Below are 16,039 nucleotides of genomic sequence, written 5' to 3' on the forward strand. Positions count from 1 at the left end.
TGCTATCTGTGAGAATATAGACGGTAGAATTCCTTCCTAATTATTGCAAAAACAAACATCCTTACGGATTTTTTTTGTCCCTCTAGCAGATTGATAAGAGAAAGGCTCAGCGGAACATAGTGCTCCAGGAACAACTGGATGCATTGTGCTTTAAGAGAAACAAAACAGGAAGCCAACCAAGAAAACCAATCTTGATTTCCTCACACAGACAGAGAGACGGGAGAAACATGTTTGGATAGCGTGATGCAATCAGAGGTTTACTGTATCACAACAAAGGGGTCTGCATATGATCAAACTCTGAACATTCTCTTAGAAAAGATATTTGGAACCAGTATTATTTATTTTCCTATAGATCTTGAGTGAAAAAGCATAGATCTTTAGAAGGAGCTGGTTCATAATGAGGAACAGTTTTGAGCACACAAAAGATAAAACAGCTCGACATTTCAAACCAACAGAGCTCAAGTTTTGTGCCTGAAAGGGCAATGAGATTTTATTGAAGTGAACATGAAAACATTAACCATGTCTTTATGTCTTTGGGAATGCACAGGGCAGCAACCTCTTTTCTCAGGGACTCCAACCTTTCTTATACCATCTTAATAAGAATTGTATCCAGTTCATTCAAGCTTGTTATCATTATGCTGCCCTGAACCTTCTCCTGTTCTATCCCCCACTTCAGAATCTTTGCTGCTGCCTTCTCTCACCCTGTGCTGGGTCAAGGGGACTTCGACGGTCTGTCCCTAAGCACTGAACGGGTACTATGTAACACTGCTGAGACAAGGCTTGGATATGCAAAATGATTTCTAAAGTTCAGGTGATAATTAAAGAGTAATAAGCATAAATAATGTCAGCATCATAATCTTAGGGAATGTAAAAGCTTGCCTTTTATGCACTTTGGGCGGAATCCTGGAGATAAAAGATTGTGCTGGTGTAGTGGAGACTGTTTTCTGGCCACCCAGCCCTTGAGCTCCCTTCTTTTGGTGACCACATATGCACTCTCCTGAGGATCCACCTTTTCCTCTCTCAGCGCAGGTGCTTGGAGTAAGACTTACACAAGCTGACAATCTGGGTAGGAGCACGTGACTCTGGCCTATACCAATGTTTTTGTTTATTTGTAGCTTTCCAGTGATTCACACTGTGTCTGGCACATAAAAGGAATTTAATATTGTTCTGTGGATTGTAAGTAAAGAGGAAGATACATACTCTGCTCTACTAACAGTCTAGTAAAGAAAAAATATATAAAGGAAAAGCATCATGAGCTTATAAAGACCAGGTGGAGGAAGGAGAATTGTAAGGTACTTGTGCTTGTCCTACACTGAGGCCATTATGTGACTCCGTACCTGTGTCTCCCTTCATAACAGTAACATTTGCTCTGCTCACTTTGCACTATTAAGGTATCCCCTGGCCCTGAAACTGGCCCCGAAGCATCTTCTTTCCTATGCTGGGTGGCACTGTACCTGTCTCCTGCTGGTGCTCGTGTTATGCTCCATGGAGCCTTGCACAGATCACTGGGGGCACTCACAAGGAAAATGCTACTGCACATAATCAATGAAAGAATGGGAATTTGATCAATCATAAGGAAGGTTTCAATGCCCTGAGTCTTATAAAACCAACAGAAGTCTTTTACTGTGAATCTTAAACTGACTTGTGGAATCCAAGTTCACCGGATGTGGAAATCCTTTCTCTGAACAGGGTTTAGCTAGGAAAAATACTATGCAGGTCAAGTGAATTGTTTATTGAGTGTTTCCTAGTGCTATGCTTATTGATTTGAGGACTTAAAAGAAACGTGGTTGTCATTCCTACCTTAATATTTTAACCCTTCAACACCAGAACAAATGAACCAAAAAATAAGTCAACAAATAATACAGTATATTGGTGGTCTTTAATATTATTTATGGGACTGATCACAGCAACTTAAAAGAATTAATTGAACATGAAAGGTAATATACACTTTAATTTTTGTTTATCTATTATAAACAAGTTTTATAAATAATAAACTTTTATCTATTCTAAACAATTTTACTTTTATCTGATATAACTAACTAGTTATTTATATTATAGCCATTTAATTTATTGATTTGTGACAATTAAGAAATAGTCCTGAAATGTGAATGTCATATTTTTAAAGGAAATTGCCAAAGAAGTAAGAGAGATCATGTTTTGTCTATTTCACTGAAAATAGTATGTGATCCAAGGTTACAGTCACAAAGTGGCAAGAGGTAGATTGTTAGACCTGCCATTGCCTGAAATTCTCAAATTACTGAAGGTGAGTCAAAAACGTAAGAACTTGACGTCACATTTTTAATGTAATATAGACTATCTGATTGTGTATATTCATTCAATAATTACTAGCACAGATTACTTTAGCCTGTACTCTGATGATCAGATTCTGATCATACTGTCACAGAGGACTGACCCTGACTCCTTTTCCTCCTCTATGCTTCCGATACTTACATTTCTTCTTCATCCCTATTTTATGTGGACCACATCCCATAATCCTCTTAAGAGAAAGTCGTAAGAATAACTCTAGTTTTAGTGATGTTTTTAACACAAGGTCTCATCTACTCTTTTTAGGAACATCCCTTCTTGGCAGGAATATTCTGCCCAGGTTCTAGAAAAATCAGCTATGGTGATTAGGGAATGTATCACTTCCTACTCTCACTAGGTTTCTCCAAGTTAACAGAAAGAAGTCCCAGGGACAACAATAAAGCATGGATCAAAGGTTCAGTCCATCAGTGGATTTATAGCACGTGAGCTGGAGGGAGTTTCTTTTCTCTGGCCTCCTACGCTGTGGCTTCCATAGTCATTCTCATGTTACATACTCATTTTCTTGGTGTTCTCATTCATCTTTACCTAATTATTCCAGTTAGATCCTGAAGTACAACATTCTAAGTCTTAGAACTAAAGGTTTCTCCTTCATCCTCCTGCTTTTTGAGCAATTGGAAGTTGTAACTCTGAAGTTCAGTGGAAATTACAAGCTTCCAATAAAGAATCTCCTCTTTCGGGGCGCCTGGGTGGCTCAGTCGTTAAGCGTCTGCCTTCGGCTCAGGTCATGATCCCAGGGTCCTGGGATCGAGCCCCGCATCGGCTCCCTGCTCTGAGGGAAGCCTGCTTCTCCCTCTCCCACTCCCCCTGCTTGTGTTCCCTTTCTCGCTGTGTCTCTCTCTGTCAAATAAATAAAATCTTTAAAAAAAAAAAAAAAAACTCCTCTTTCCTATACTCGACTGTCAGGACCACAAACCTTCAGAATTCCCTTCCAATTATTTTAGTTCACATGCGTATCTAGAAATACAGAATAGTTTTCTCCTCTCTGAGGAATCTAGAGAGAAGGCTAAGAAGTTTATGGAAGGCCTTATGAGGAATAAATTCAAAACTCTGGCCACGTATTTGTGTGGTTATGGCAGTGATGATTAGCAGATAAATGAGTCACCAGTTGGCTTATGTCTTATTTGCAGCACAACTAGGTGGCACAATTTGAGAGTCAAATAAAACATTGTGTTGGTCTGCCTAAAATGTGAATTAGTGACACCTAGCAAAATGGGTGACCTTGCAAATGATAATGCAGTTAGGAAAACTCCTCTCTAAAAAAGTTAAATGAGGGTGCCTGGGTGGCTCAGTAAGCAACTGCCTTTGGCTCCAGCCATGATCATGGAGTCCCAGGATGGAGTCCCGCATTGGGCTCCCTGCTCAGCAGGGAGTCTGCTTCTCCCTTTGACCCTCCCCCCTTTCATGTCTGTCTCTCTCTCATTCTCTGTCTCAAATAAATCTTTTTTAAAAAAGTTAAATGAACTATGAGAATAAACTTGTGTCCTGCGGAGATATGTGTGCGCACGTGAACATACACATGTGCATATACATGAGCACATGCACCCACACATGGACTCCAAGCTGTCCGCCAGTCAATAATAAGATTAAAGAGGAGATTTTCAAGGGGACCAAACTGGAGTGCTCTGTGGGATTTGGAGTGCCCAAGGACACTGGGGGTGTCCTACAGTAAGGCTGCACTATTAGGCCAAACTGAAGAGCTTAGTCCTGGGGAAGTGTCCTACGGGAGGTAGTGGGTCTGGGTTTGCAATCTCTCAGGGTGCTAACTCACAGAGAAGAGTTACAGATGAGAGCTTTCCCAGAAAGCTCAAACCTGAGCTCAAGCTGGTGAGTTCAAGAACAGGAGATGCTCCTGAGAATGTCTTCACTGACCAGTGCCCAACTTCATGGGTGTCTTTATATTAGACTTTGGAAAAACTCATATTTATTTAGAAACTTTAATTTTCTCCCTTCAACACCCTAAGTCCCTACAGTTAATAAGCCCAGCAGGAAATTTTGATATGCATCAACAATGCCATGAGACAGGGTTGTGGCTGCTGAGAAATGGGACCAGGAGGATGTCTTTAGGGTGAGATCTACATTCTTTTTGAGGGGGATCACACACAGATGGGGAAATCTAATGAAGTAAAGAACCCTTGTATTTATTGGTGCTAATTTCCTGACATACATCATCATATCTAATTCTCTCAGAGATGCTCTGTGACATCCTATCTCTGTGATTTATTATTTCCATGTTGAAGTCATGAAATATGAAGCTTAGGGAAATTGGGTGGCTTTCCCCAAGTCCCAGAATTGGAAAAAAATGGGAAAGAATAGCATAATTTGGGTTTTGTGGGTCCCAGGCCCTGTTTTTTCATAAGACTGTGATTATGTTTACATTGGGAAGAGATTTACAAATTACATTTATAGTTATTTTATATTGTTCTGTTTCCTATATAGTTCTAGATCTTGCATAAGTTACATTAGTGACCTTTTCTTAAAGATTTACTTTATTTAAATTTGTTTAATTAATTTAATTTTTAAATAAATCTTAAAGATTGATTGGTTAATTTTAATAAATAAATATTAAATTTATTTATTTTAGAAAGAGAGAGCAAGCAGGGGGAGGGGCAAAAGGAGAGGGAGATAAAATCCCAAGCAGACTCCCCACTAGACGTGGGGCTCAATCTCAGGACCCCAAGATCATGACTTGAGCCGAAACCAAGAGTCAGACACTCAACCGACTGAACTACCCAGGCACCCCAACGTTAGTGACCTTTAAATCCAGATAGTTTACAGAAATAGGTAAATTCATATACAAGTTCAAAATAAAGTAGATCCAATTGATTTTTAAATTATTTACTCCCTCTACTGGTGGCTTTTTGAAGTGATACAAGTGTAATAAAACTAAGTTGAGTATGTGACTTCCTAACATACATCAAACTCTCAAAATGGAATATTAAACTTATTAAGAAATGTATTTTATGAGTTACCTACTGTTACCCCTTTGTCACCATTGTTATAGAAATTCTTTAAAGATTTGTTAATTTCTTAAGAAAAGCATATTTATATGTCATAAAGTGTATTTCTTCTATATTTAGCCAAATATGATTTATGTTTGTTTAATTTCAATGTTTTGTCTTTTTTTAAAAAAGATTTTATTTATTTATTCGAGAAAGAGAGAGCAAGAGCACAAGGAGGGAGAAGCAGACTCCCCACTAAGCAGGGAGTAGTCTAATGCGGGGCTTGATCCCAGGACCCGGAGTTGATGACTTGAGCCGAAGGCAGACACTTACCCTGTGTCAGGCACCCCTGTTTTTGTCTTCTGCTATATGTGCATAAGTTTTTGCTTTCTAATTCTGTGTGATGAACGGGTTGTGAAATAAGGGTTCAGGTAAATGATACAGGCTCATGACAGGTTTAGAGGTAGAAATGAGAACTTGATATACCAAGGAAAAGAAAATAAAGTTTTTAGAAAAGGTCATTACTAGTATCTGGTAATATGGCTGAGACTGAAGCTTTAGGACTTATCCAAGTTAATAACTTAATATCTCTCCACATTTGAGGGACACAGAGGAGACATCAGAATGTCAGAAAGAATTTAGGTATCTCCTCAACTGAACTGACTTGTCAGTGGTGGTGGTACAGTGACCAAGAACATTTTATAGTTTTACTCTGTGTGTGGTATATAGTGTGTGTTTGTGTGGGTGGGCCATATGTGTGTTGTGGTGTGTATGTGTATGTCCTATGTGGTGTGCATGTGGAGTGGTGTGTGTGTGGCGTGTGTATGTGTGTGGTGTATGTGTGTAGTTTGTGTGTGGTGTGGTATGTATGTGTTGGTGGGGTGAGTGTGGTGTGTGCACTGTCTGTGTATTGGTGAGGTGTGTGTGGTGTACATGTGTTATGTGTATGTAGTATGTGGTGTGCATGTGAGATATTTGTGTGTGGTGTGTGTGTGTGGTGTGGTGTCTGTGTGTGTGCATGTGTGCTGTGTATTAGTGAAGTGTGTGTGCGGTGTCTGGTGTTCATGTGTTGTATGTGTAGTATGTGGTATGCATGTGGGGTGTGTATGTGATATGTGGTGTGTGTGTGGTGTGTATGGTGTGGTGTGGTGTGCGTGTGATGCACAGTGTGTGTGTGTGTGTGTGTGTTGATGGGAGGAAGGCTATTTGAAGATAAATGCTGTGTTGTTACTTGGTTTTTTCCTCTAATTGTTGTAGAGACTGAGTTGTGACATATGTGTGTCATATATGTGGCTTATACAGACTTCTAGTGGAATGAATTAGGATGTAAAAATTGATCACCTTGTGGGCAACCTGATACCCCAGAAAGTTTACAAAAGTTTTTTCCTGTGGCTTCCTATGGTCACACTATAGGAATAATGTGTTTCTTTGATCTGTACTGAATATTCCTCAGAAATATCATGAAGACATTCTGTGGGTGTAACCCTGTCTCAAGCTAATCCAAATGCAGAGACACTCGTTTTAGGATTCTCCCTGTCTAGTGGCACATTGGAACCTCCGGCTTGCAGGTGTGATCTGCACTGTGTCTTCTTTACCTTGACAACTTTGTAAGCATCCTTAACACACACTATAAGGAGATGGTTAACTAACACTTGTAGACTTTGCTTTCAACTGTGACAGCCTAGCCTGTAACAGACTATTCCTTCTGTTGAGAACAGCTAGAAATCTGGACAAAATATTAACAAAAAAATCAGAGCATTACCAAAGCAATGTGGATTTGAGAGTACGAGGATGTAGACAGGAGAGCCAGAGCAACAACATATTTTCTTCTTTCCCACTTTGCACGCACTAATAATACAAAGTTGTAGTGAGAGCTCTAGTTTAGCATCCACGGACTGACTGACTGAAAGATGGGAATCTCTGTGGCAACCCTGACTCTTACTTGGAGGTTTTGTTTTTGCTTAGAAAATTGCAATTCTATAGTCATTTTCAACTGTGATGTCTTTTTTCTATTTTAGATTCTGTTTTTTTTTTTTTAAAGATTTTATTTATTTATTTGAGAGAGAGAATGAGACAGAGAGCATGAGAGGGGGGAGGGTCAGAGAGAGAGGCAGACTCCCTGCTGAGCAGGGAGCCCGACGTGGGACTCGATCCCGGGACTCCAGGATCATGACCTGAGCCGAAGGCAGTCGCTTAACCAACTGAGCCACCCAGGCGCCCCTATTTTAGATTCTTTCTAGACACAGAGATTAGGCTTCTTCACAGTGCATTTTAGGAAATACTGCAACCAAACAATGTACAAAATACAAATAGTTACTATGCGTAACACAGGAAATAGCTTTGCATGACTATTGAAAGCTATGGATTGAGTCTGTAGACATGGGATGGAATCCTGGCTGGTCATCCACTTGCTGGCCATTTTGCTTGTGATAAGTTAATTAGTTATATATATTTTATAATGTGTAAATGATTTGATGTATATAAAATGCCCAGACCAGTGACTGATATAGGAATAGTAATGCTCAATTACTATTATCAAAGTATTATTATAGAACAACATCAACTCCATCCATAAATTATAGAAAGTTGAATGGAAAATATTCATGATGTACAATATTTCACTAGACAAATTAACGAACACTTGTTTGTAAATGATGACACTGGCAAGAGTGTGAAAAGACAGGTAGCCTTGTATATGAGACACCTGGTTCTTCTAAAAAGCAACATAACAAAGAAAAATACTCTGTTCCTTGACCTAACAACTATATTTGCTGTAATAGATCCTAAGATTAAAAACAAAGGCAGCCAAGAAGTTATAAAAAGGAACATTCACAATATAACTTGTGCTAGAGAAAAATTGGAGACAGACTGAATGTCTAACAAGAATGTTAAATAAAATGTTGATATTACAGTAAAATGAGATAGCACACAGACATTACCATGACATTTGTGAAAATGCTTTTAATGTGGTAGTAAATGTTTATTAAGGCGTATCTAGCCCATGCGGCTTGGGTGGGTCTGAGTGTGGGTGCCAAATTAAGTCTATCAGAGTAAAATGTTCCCTTATCTTGGTAGCAGCTTCGAGGGTGTGCACCTGGTTGAAGCAAGTCCAATTAGAGTGCACTTTAGTGCTTCTGCTGGAAATGTTGGAACAAACTTTCTTCATAGACTTAGAAGAACCTCTCTCTTTGGCTACTGGGGAGAGGGTGTGATGCTGCTGGGTTTGGTTCCACACCCAAGGGGAGTTAGCATGAGGGTAAAGCCTAGGGAAGGAAGAAGGAAGCAAATCTGAGAGAAATAGAGGCCCATGGAACCAGAGTTCTGATGAACCTCTGGTTTGTGCCCAAATCCCCTTCATCCTCGGACTTTTCAGCTCTACAGCCAATTATTTCCTGGGTGTGTGTCAGCCAGTTTAAGTTGGGTTTACTGGCCCTTGAAACATAATAAATTCTAAATGACACACGGTGTGCTATAATATGAAGAGGGGAAAAAGCATGAATCAAAATTGTATTATGCAGTGTCTTCTCAATTATGGAAAATGTATATTCACAGAAAACACTGGTAAATGTGTAAAATATATCTCTACTTGATGATCAACTATTTTTTTTAACCTTTTCAGGCATTTTTCAGATTTTATAATGTTCATGTATTACTTTCATTATTTAAGATAAACTACTTATTAGATTTGGAGGTAGTAGAGTACAGTGATAATATTTAAAATATTTTTCTTCTGGAGCATTATAATGTACACATAGATAAGTAAATAATTCACCTCTGGTCAAATACAATGTTTAAGATAATTATTCTGGGAGCTAATCTTCTCTTTCCTTAAAGCTATCTGTTATAAAGAAGAAGAGTTCATTGGACAGAACATTTTATTTGGTTAAAATTTGAATGGTATACATATTTAAGTGGTATTAGGGAGATAGAAATGCCCCTTTTAAAATTGTGCAGTGGGACAGTCAGCCCACACATTCCAGCCAGCCCTGACAAGTCCTTACTAGGAGCCCCATTCCTACTCCTGAATCAAAAGTTAACATTTGGAGTAGCATTTCAATATGTGTTTTCAAAGATGCTTTTATGACTCATCAGCAATTAAACATTCTGATATTCCTTTAAGCTTTTTTTCACACAAGGAAACTAAATCCAAAATTCTAAAAGCAAAAACAAATCTCTTTTTACAGGGTTAGATTTTCGAACAATAGTAATGGTATTTTTTGTTCAATTCTTATTTGCCTATGTATGACAGGAACTGTTTTCATGTCTATGTATTTTCCCTTTGACCTTAACAGATTTCATTTAAAGAATCTTACGTTGAAAAAGAGCCTTAAAGAAAGATCTTTGGTTGGTTAGAAAAGCATATTACCAAAGGGCAGTAAAAGCAACTAAAAGCATCCTGCATATGCAGTATTGCCCCTAAGTCTGCAATGAGTGTGTGTAGAGTGATTTAAGTCCCCTTTCTCAAAGTGAGATAACAAGATGGAAAATGTGAATGGACTGGCAAAACGCCGCTCAGGCGCACACCGAAGGGGGTCCTAGGCCTTCTCAAGTCTAGGTCAAGCTCCCAAACACAGAAACCACAGAGAGTTAATGATAATTGAGATCATATGTTTCTTATCAAAGCTTCCTCAAGAAAAGCAGCTTAAGGGAAAATTCATAAATATGTGTCTTGACCACAGTCTACCAATCCCCTTCCGCATTGGAGCCTTCGGCTAATTTGTTGACTTAATTACCCAAGGCACAGGAAGGTTAAACAGAGTGATAATCTGATTTTCTCTGATTGCTGATCACTGCAAAAAGTGGCCCATAGGATGCAAAAATAAACCTAGAACCTTAGGCTATGTCAAATGGAGAGGTGAGGCAATTATCTAGATAATTCAGGCTAAGTTGACTGTTTACAGTAATCAAGTTATCTGGATAAGTACTCAACCTACACTCTGTCTACCGGAAAGCAGTTTTAATCACATCATGAGGTCTGATTAAATGGGTTGTTTGTTATATCTAAATTTAGTGTGATTTATGTTTTAATAGTCAAATTCATAAGGGAAAACCTATTATATTATCCTGTGAAAATATCCCAAATGATAGGGATAACATTTTGTCCAAATGAAGAGTGAGCGCTTGTCTTTATGTAAGTGGAAAACATGAGACCACAGAAAGGAAATAACACGTGGGCCCGTATAAGAAGTGAGGTAAGAGAAGTTAAAGCTGCTATGGGAAATGGGAACTTATCCCACACCGTATCCATTGGACATCTATATTCTGATGACCTCTGATTGTCAAGAGACATCAAAAAAAAAAAATCTTTAAATAGAAGAAAGAAAATGAGTTAATTCTTTTTTGTTGTTGTTGCTTATGAAAAACTTGCTCATCTTAGAAATTTTAGAGAATACAGAAAATCATAAAGAAGAAAACCAAAATCACAATCCAGAGAACACCACTCTTAATGTTATAAGGTATGTTCTTCTGTACTCTGTAATAATATATGGTGCTATGTGAGCCTCTGGATCAAATCTGGCATGATTTTTAATTACATGGGTCAATTAAAAAATTGGAATTGCACTGTACATATTGTTTTGAAGCATTCATTTTTTGCTAGATGATATCTTCCTATGTCCATAAATACAGCATCATTTTTAATTCTTTTACATGAATGCAACATAAATCCAACCACTATTTTTGGACACTTAGATTGTTTCCAATTGTCTTATAAACAACTCAGTGTTTGAAAGCCATGAACCCTCACATACTTATTACTTGATTTTTTTTCCCCTGTAGATTAAATTCCTTAAAGTGGAATTGCTGGGTAAAAGAAAAATTTTTATGGCCTTTGATATATATTGGTTAACTGAATACCATTCACTTTTACAACTTTTTAACGGCACAAACTGGGTACAACAGCGCCTGTTTTCCCATAGTTTGTCATCCCTAAATAAACATCTTTATTTAAAATTATTTTTGGTTTTGCAGTTTGATACATAAAAAAATCAAATTTTGGCTATCTTCTTTGACTTTTTTAAATGAATATTATTTCATAATTTATTTTCTATTTCTATTGCTTCCTTTGTGAATGGCCTATTCATATCTTTCCTTTTTTTTCCCCTTTTGGAGTATTTTATTTTTTTGATGTATAAGAGTTCACTATCATCATTAGAATATCAAACTTCTATGACTATTTTGCTAATAACTTTCCCAGTTTTTCATCTGCCTTATAAGATTTTACTTATGTTTTTCAGCATAGAAGCTTCCCAAATTAATGTAATCAAACTTGTGAAGTTTTTCATAGTGGTATCTCCCCTTACTCTTTGCTTAGAAAGTCTTTCACTTCTAAATTCACACATATATATGTATACACACACACATATATATACCTATATATATATATTTTTAGATTTTTTATTTATTCATTTGAGACACAGAGATACAGAGATAGAGAGAGCATGAGCAGTGGGAGAGGCAGAGGGAGAGGGAGAAGCAGACTCCCGGCTGAGCCAGGAGCCCGATGTGGGGCTCGATTTCAGGACCCTGGGATCATGACCTGAGCTGAAGGCAGACGCTTAACCATCTGAGCCACCCAGGCCCCCTATATACCTATATTTTATGCCAGACCATTTTATTATGATTTTAAAATTTAAATGTTTAGTCCATTTGAAAGAAAAAGTTCATCATCAAGAAAATAAAACTATAAGAAAAAAAAAAAAAGAAAAGAAAACTATAGTTAGGCTAATTTTGATTATACTGGTTGTGATTTTCCTATTCCTGTTCTTCAGAAGTTGATTTGATAGACAGAAGACAGGCACACCAAGGCACACAGGCCCTGCCTGCAGCAACACTGAACCTGCCATGGGGATCTCAGAGAATGCCTAGTTCAAAGACTGAGATTCAGAACATCTAGCATGAAAGAAAAATCACAAAAAAGTTTCAAGAGCAAACATCAAGTTCTGTGCAAAGAATTGAAAATCAAACCGGCATGCTTCCATGAATATGGTATGTTAGAAGACAATGGAGCAAAGTGTCCTAAATTCTGACATAAAATCATCTCCACCTAAATCCTTCACTCAGCCAGACTAAGCATTCATGTCTGAACACAAAAGACATTTTTTTTTTCATACAAGGAGGGACTCAGACATTTACATTTCATGGACATTTTCTTAGAAAGTTATGTGAAATGTTTCAGCAAAATGAAAGCAAAAAGTAGAATTAATTTGACCCAAGGGGCAAAGGTTCCCACCTAGGAAAGCAGTGACAGTAAGATCCAGTTAACAACTGAGTAGCAGGGCAAGGACAGCCAGCTAACTAGAGCAGAGAGAGGGAGGGTTTTGCAGGGAAGGTCTGTAAGGAAGAGTGTAGGTGAAAGGACCAATAGAAAAAATGATTGGATAGAGAATTGGAAGGAAAAAATAGTTCATGATAAAGGCAAATACTGAAATAGAGAACACTAGAAATTTCAAGAACAAGAAATTTTTGTTTCAACCAAGAAACAAACTCAAATGAAGCATGATTTTATGTAACTGATGAGGCATAAGAAAGAAAAGGTCATTTGGCACTAATGCTAGGAACAATCTACTTTGATTTGCCCAATAGTTGTGGCAATGGACCTATAAACATGAAAATGTAATTCTAGAGCATGACTTACCCAACTTATCATACTATTTACATGGTCATAATAATGTAAATCCTACAATCACTCCCCAACTTTTAGAGCCAACTTATAGGAAAGATTTATATCAAGACTTTATGTAGTTGTCAGGCAGAATGAAACTGCTCACAATTTTGATAATGTACAAGTAAAAATGAAGTTGATAGAAAAATGGGAAATAAAGAGAGGAAAGGGGCTTAAAACAGTGGGGGTACTAATATCTTCATTTTACAAAGTTGAAATAAAGACTCTGAAAATTAATGGAATAAGAATCAGAGCTATAAGTATATTAAAGGCTGTAAGGTAACCAGTAAAAAATAACAAAGCAAATACTAAACACTGATATGAGTGAGTACATGGGGGAGTGGCATACAGCAGGTGAGGAAAATCTTTATCATCCATGTCAGAGAATCAATAGGTATTGTCTAAAGGAGATAAAACAGGAAACAGAAGTCCAAGAACATATGGCTATGTAAGTTACAACCACAAGAATTAAAAACAGAAACAAATTGCAGGCTGTGGGCACAGGGAGTGGCTGTGGTTTTTTATTATAAACTTTTCTGTAGTGTTTGATTTATTATCAAGTACCTACAGTTTTTGATAAAACTCAACTCTAAAAATAAGGAAAGAAAATGATTGGGAGGGTCTGAGAAAATCATTTGCATGTTCTGAGAAAGTGTTGCAATCACAAAAATTGTGTCATTAAAAACATGCAAAAATCTTTCTGATTGTGAGATACACAAATTGGCCATGCAAATGAAGTAAAGGGCTAGTGGGACTTAATTGAGGAATTTGACAGCAGAATGGTAGTGCTATCTCACCGGTAGCAGATAATTCCTCCAAATTTTAGCTAGGAACATGGATGTCCAGAATTAAGACTATTTCCCAGGCTCCCTTGCAGCTAGTGATGGTCTTTGTAACTAAGTTCTGGGTAAATATATGTGAACAGAAATGATGTTGGCAATACTCAAAATTGAGTCTACATGGAAGATATGTGCTTACCACTTCCCTTTTTCTCCCTTCCAGGTGCCAGAAACAAATTATGAAGAAGAAAGGCAAGATTGGAAAGATAAAGTGCCTTGTTCAAGATCATCAGCAGTGAATAGCAGAGCTTGAAGAAAAACATAGGCATTCTGACACAAATTCTCCTCTAGGCATATAAGTCTGAATATTTTATGGCATTCTCTACTCCTACAACAATTTTGCATTCTAAAAATATTAATTTGTCAAAATGTTAATTGGCTTTTGGATGCATTATGAAGTTACTAAAAAAAATTCCTTTTTTACTGGAGAGTAGTTTGGACTGAGATGTTCAGGTTATCTAGTAATATTTATTTTATGATAAAATCTTTTAAAAAAATACTTATAAAAAGCTAAGTCAAAAAATTCTATTGTAATTTTGATTATAATAATAATTAAAACTAGCACACACACTTAAGACAATCTGGAAAGAAAAGCACATTTGGAAGATTTACACCTCTCAATTTCAAAACTTACTGCAAAGCTACAGTAATCAAGACTGTATGGTACTGCTAAAGGGACAGAATTATAAATTAATGGAATAGAATTGAAAGAACCCATACGCAGTCAATTAAGTTTTGACAAGGGTGCCATGAGCATTCAGTAGGAAAGAGTAGTCTTTTCAACAAATGGGGTTAGGATAACTGGATATCCACATGCAAAAGAATTAAGCTGGATTCTTACCTCACAGCATATTCAAAAATTAACTCAAGATGGAATAAAGACCTACATGTAAGGACTAAAGCTATAAAACTCTTAGAAGAAAACATAAGAGTAAATATTTGAAATCTTAGATTAGACAATATTTTTTTTAGATGAGACACTAAAACACCAGCAACTAAAGAAAAAATAGATAAAATGGATAAACACTCTCAAGAATGTGAAAGACAACCTACAGAATGGGAGAAAATACTTGCAAATCACATATCTGATGATGGTTAGTTTCCAGAATATATAAACTTTTATAACTTAACAATAAAGGACAAATAACCCAATTAAAATGAGCAAAGGACATGAACAGACATTTTTTTCAAAGAATTAGCCAACAAATCCAGCTAAAGATGCATAATGTCATTAGTCATTAGGGGAAATGCATATCAAAACCATGAGATACCAATTCATATCCACTAGGATGACTATAATCAAAACCATAGATGGGAGATGAGGTAACTGGGTGATAGACATTAAGGAGGGCACAGGATGTAATGAGAACTGGGTGTTTATAAGACTGATGAATCACTGACCTCTACCTCTGAAACCAATAATACATTATTATATGTTGATTAATTGACTTTAAAATTAAAAAATGGAAAAAAAGATAGGCAATTACAGGTGTTGGCAAGGATGTAGAAAAATTAGAATCCTTATAGCTTGCAGGTTGGAATGTAAAATGGTGCAGCCACTTTGGAAAACAGTCTAGAAGTTTTTCAAAAATTCAAACAGAGCATCCATATGCCCCAACAATTCTATTTCTAAGTATATACTATAACAAAGAGAATCAAAACCATATGTTCACATAAAAATTTGTATATGAATGCTCATAGCAGCATTATTCAAAAGAGCCTAAAAGTAGAATCAACCCAAACATCCACCACGTGATGAATGAATACACAAAATGCAGTCTATCCAAACTCTGGAATACTGTTCAATCATAAGAAAGAATGAAGTGCTGAGTCAGGCTACAGTATGGATGAATCCTCCAAAACATGCTGAGTGAAAGAGGCCAGTCACAAAAGGCCACATACTGTATGATTCCATTTATATGAAATGTCCAGATTAGGCAACTACATAGAGACAGAAAGTAGAACACAGGGTCCCAGGGGATGGTAGGGGAAGGTGTGGATCGGGGTGACTGCTAATGGGTATGGAGTTTCATGTTTGGGTGATGAAAATGTTGAGGAATTAGTGATTATGGTTATACAATTTTGTTTATGTACTAGAACCCACTCAATTGTACACTTTACAAAGGTGAATTTTACGGTATGTGAATTACATCTTTAAAAAACACACTCTAAATACATGCATATTAGGAAAGAATTGGCATCTATTACTTTGGTGGTCATTTTATTCTTCCAATCATCTTGAAGAAATAACTACAGGGGATTCAGGTAAATCA

This window comes from Leptonychotes weddellii, chromosome 6 (assembly GCF_054177405.1).
Source record: "Leptonychotes weddellii isolate Sample4059 chromosome 6, ASM5417740v2, whole genome shotgun sequence".
NCBI classification, from domain to species: Eukaryota; Metazoa; Chordata; class Mammalia; order Carnivora; family Phocidae; genus Leptonychotes; species Leptonychotes weddellii.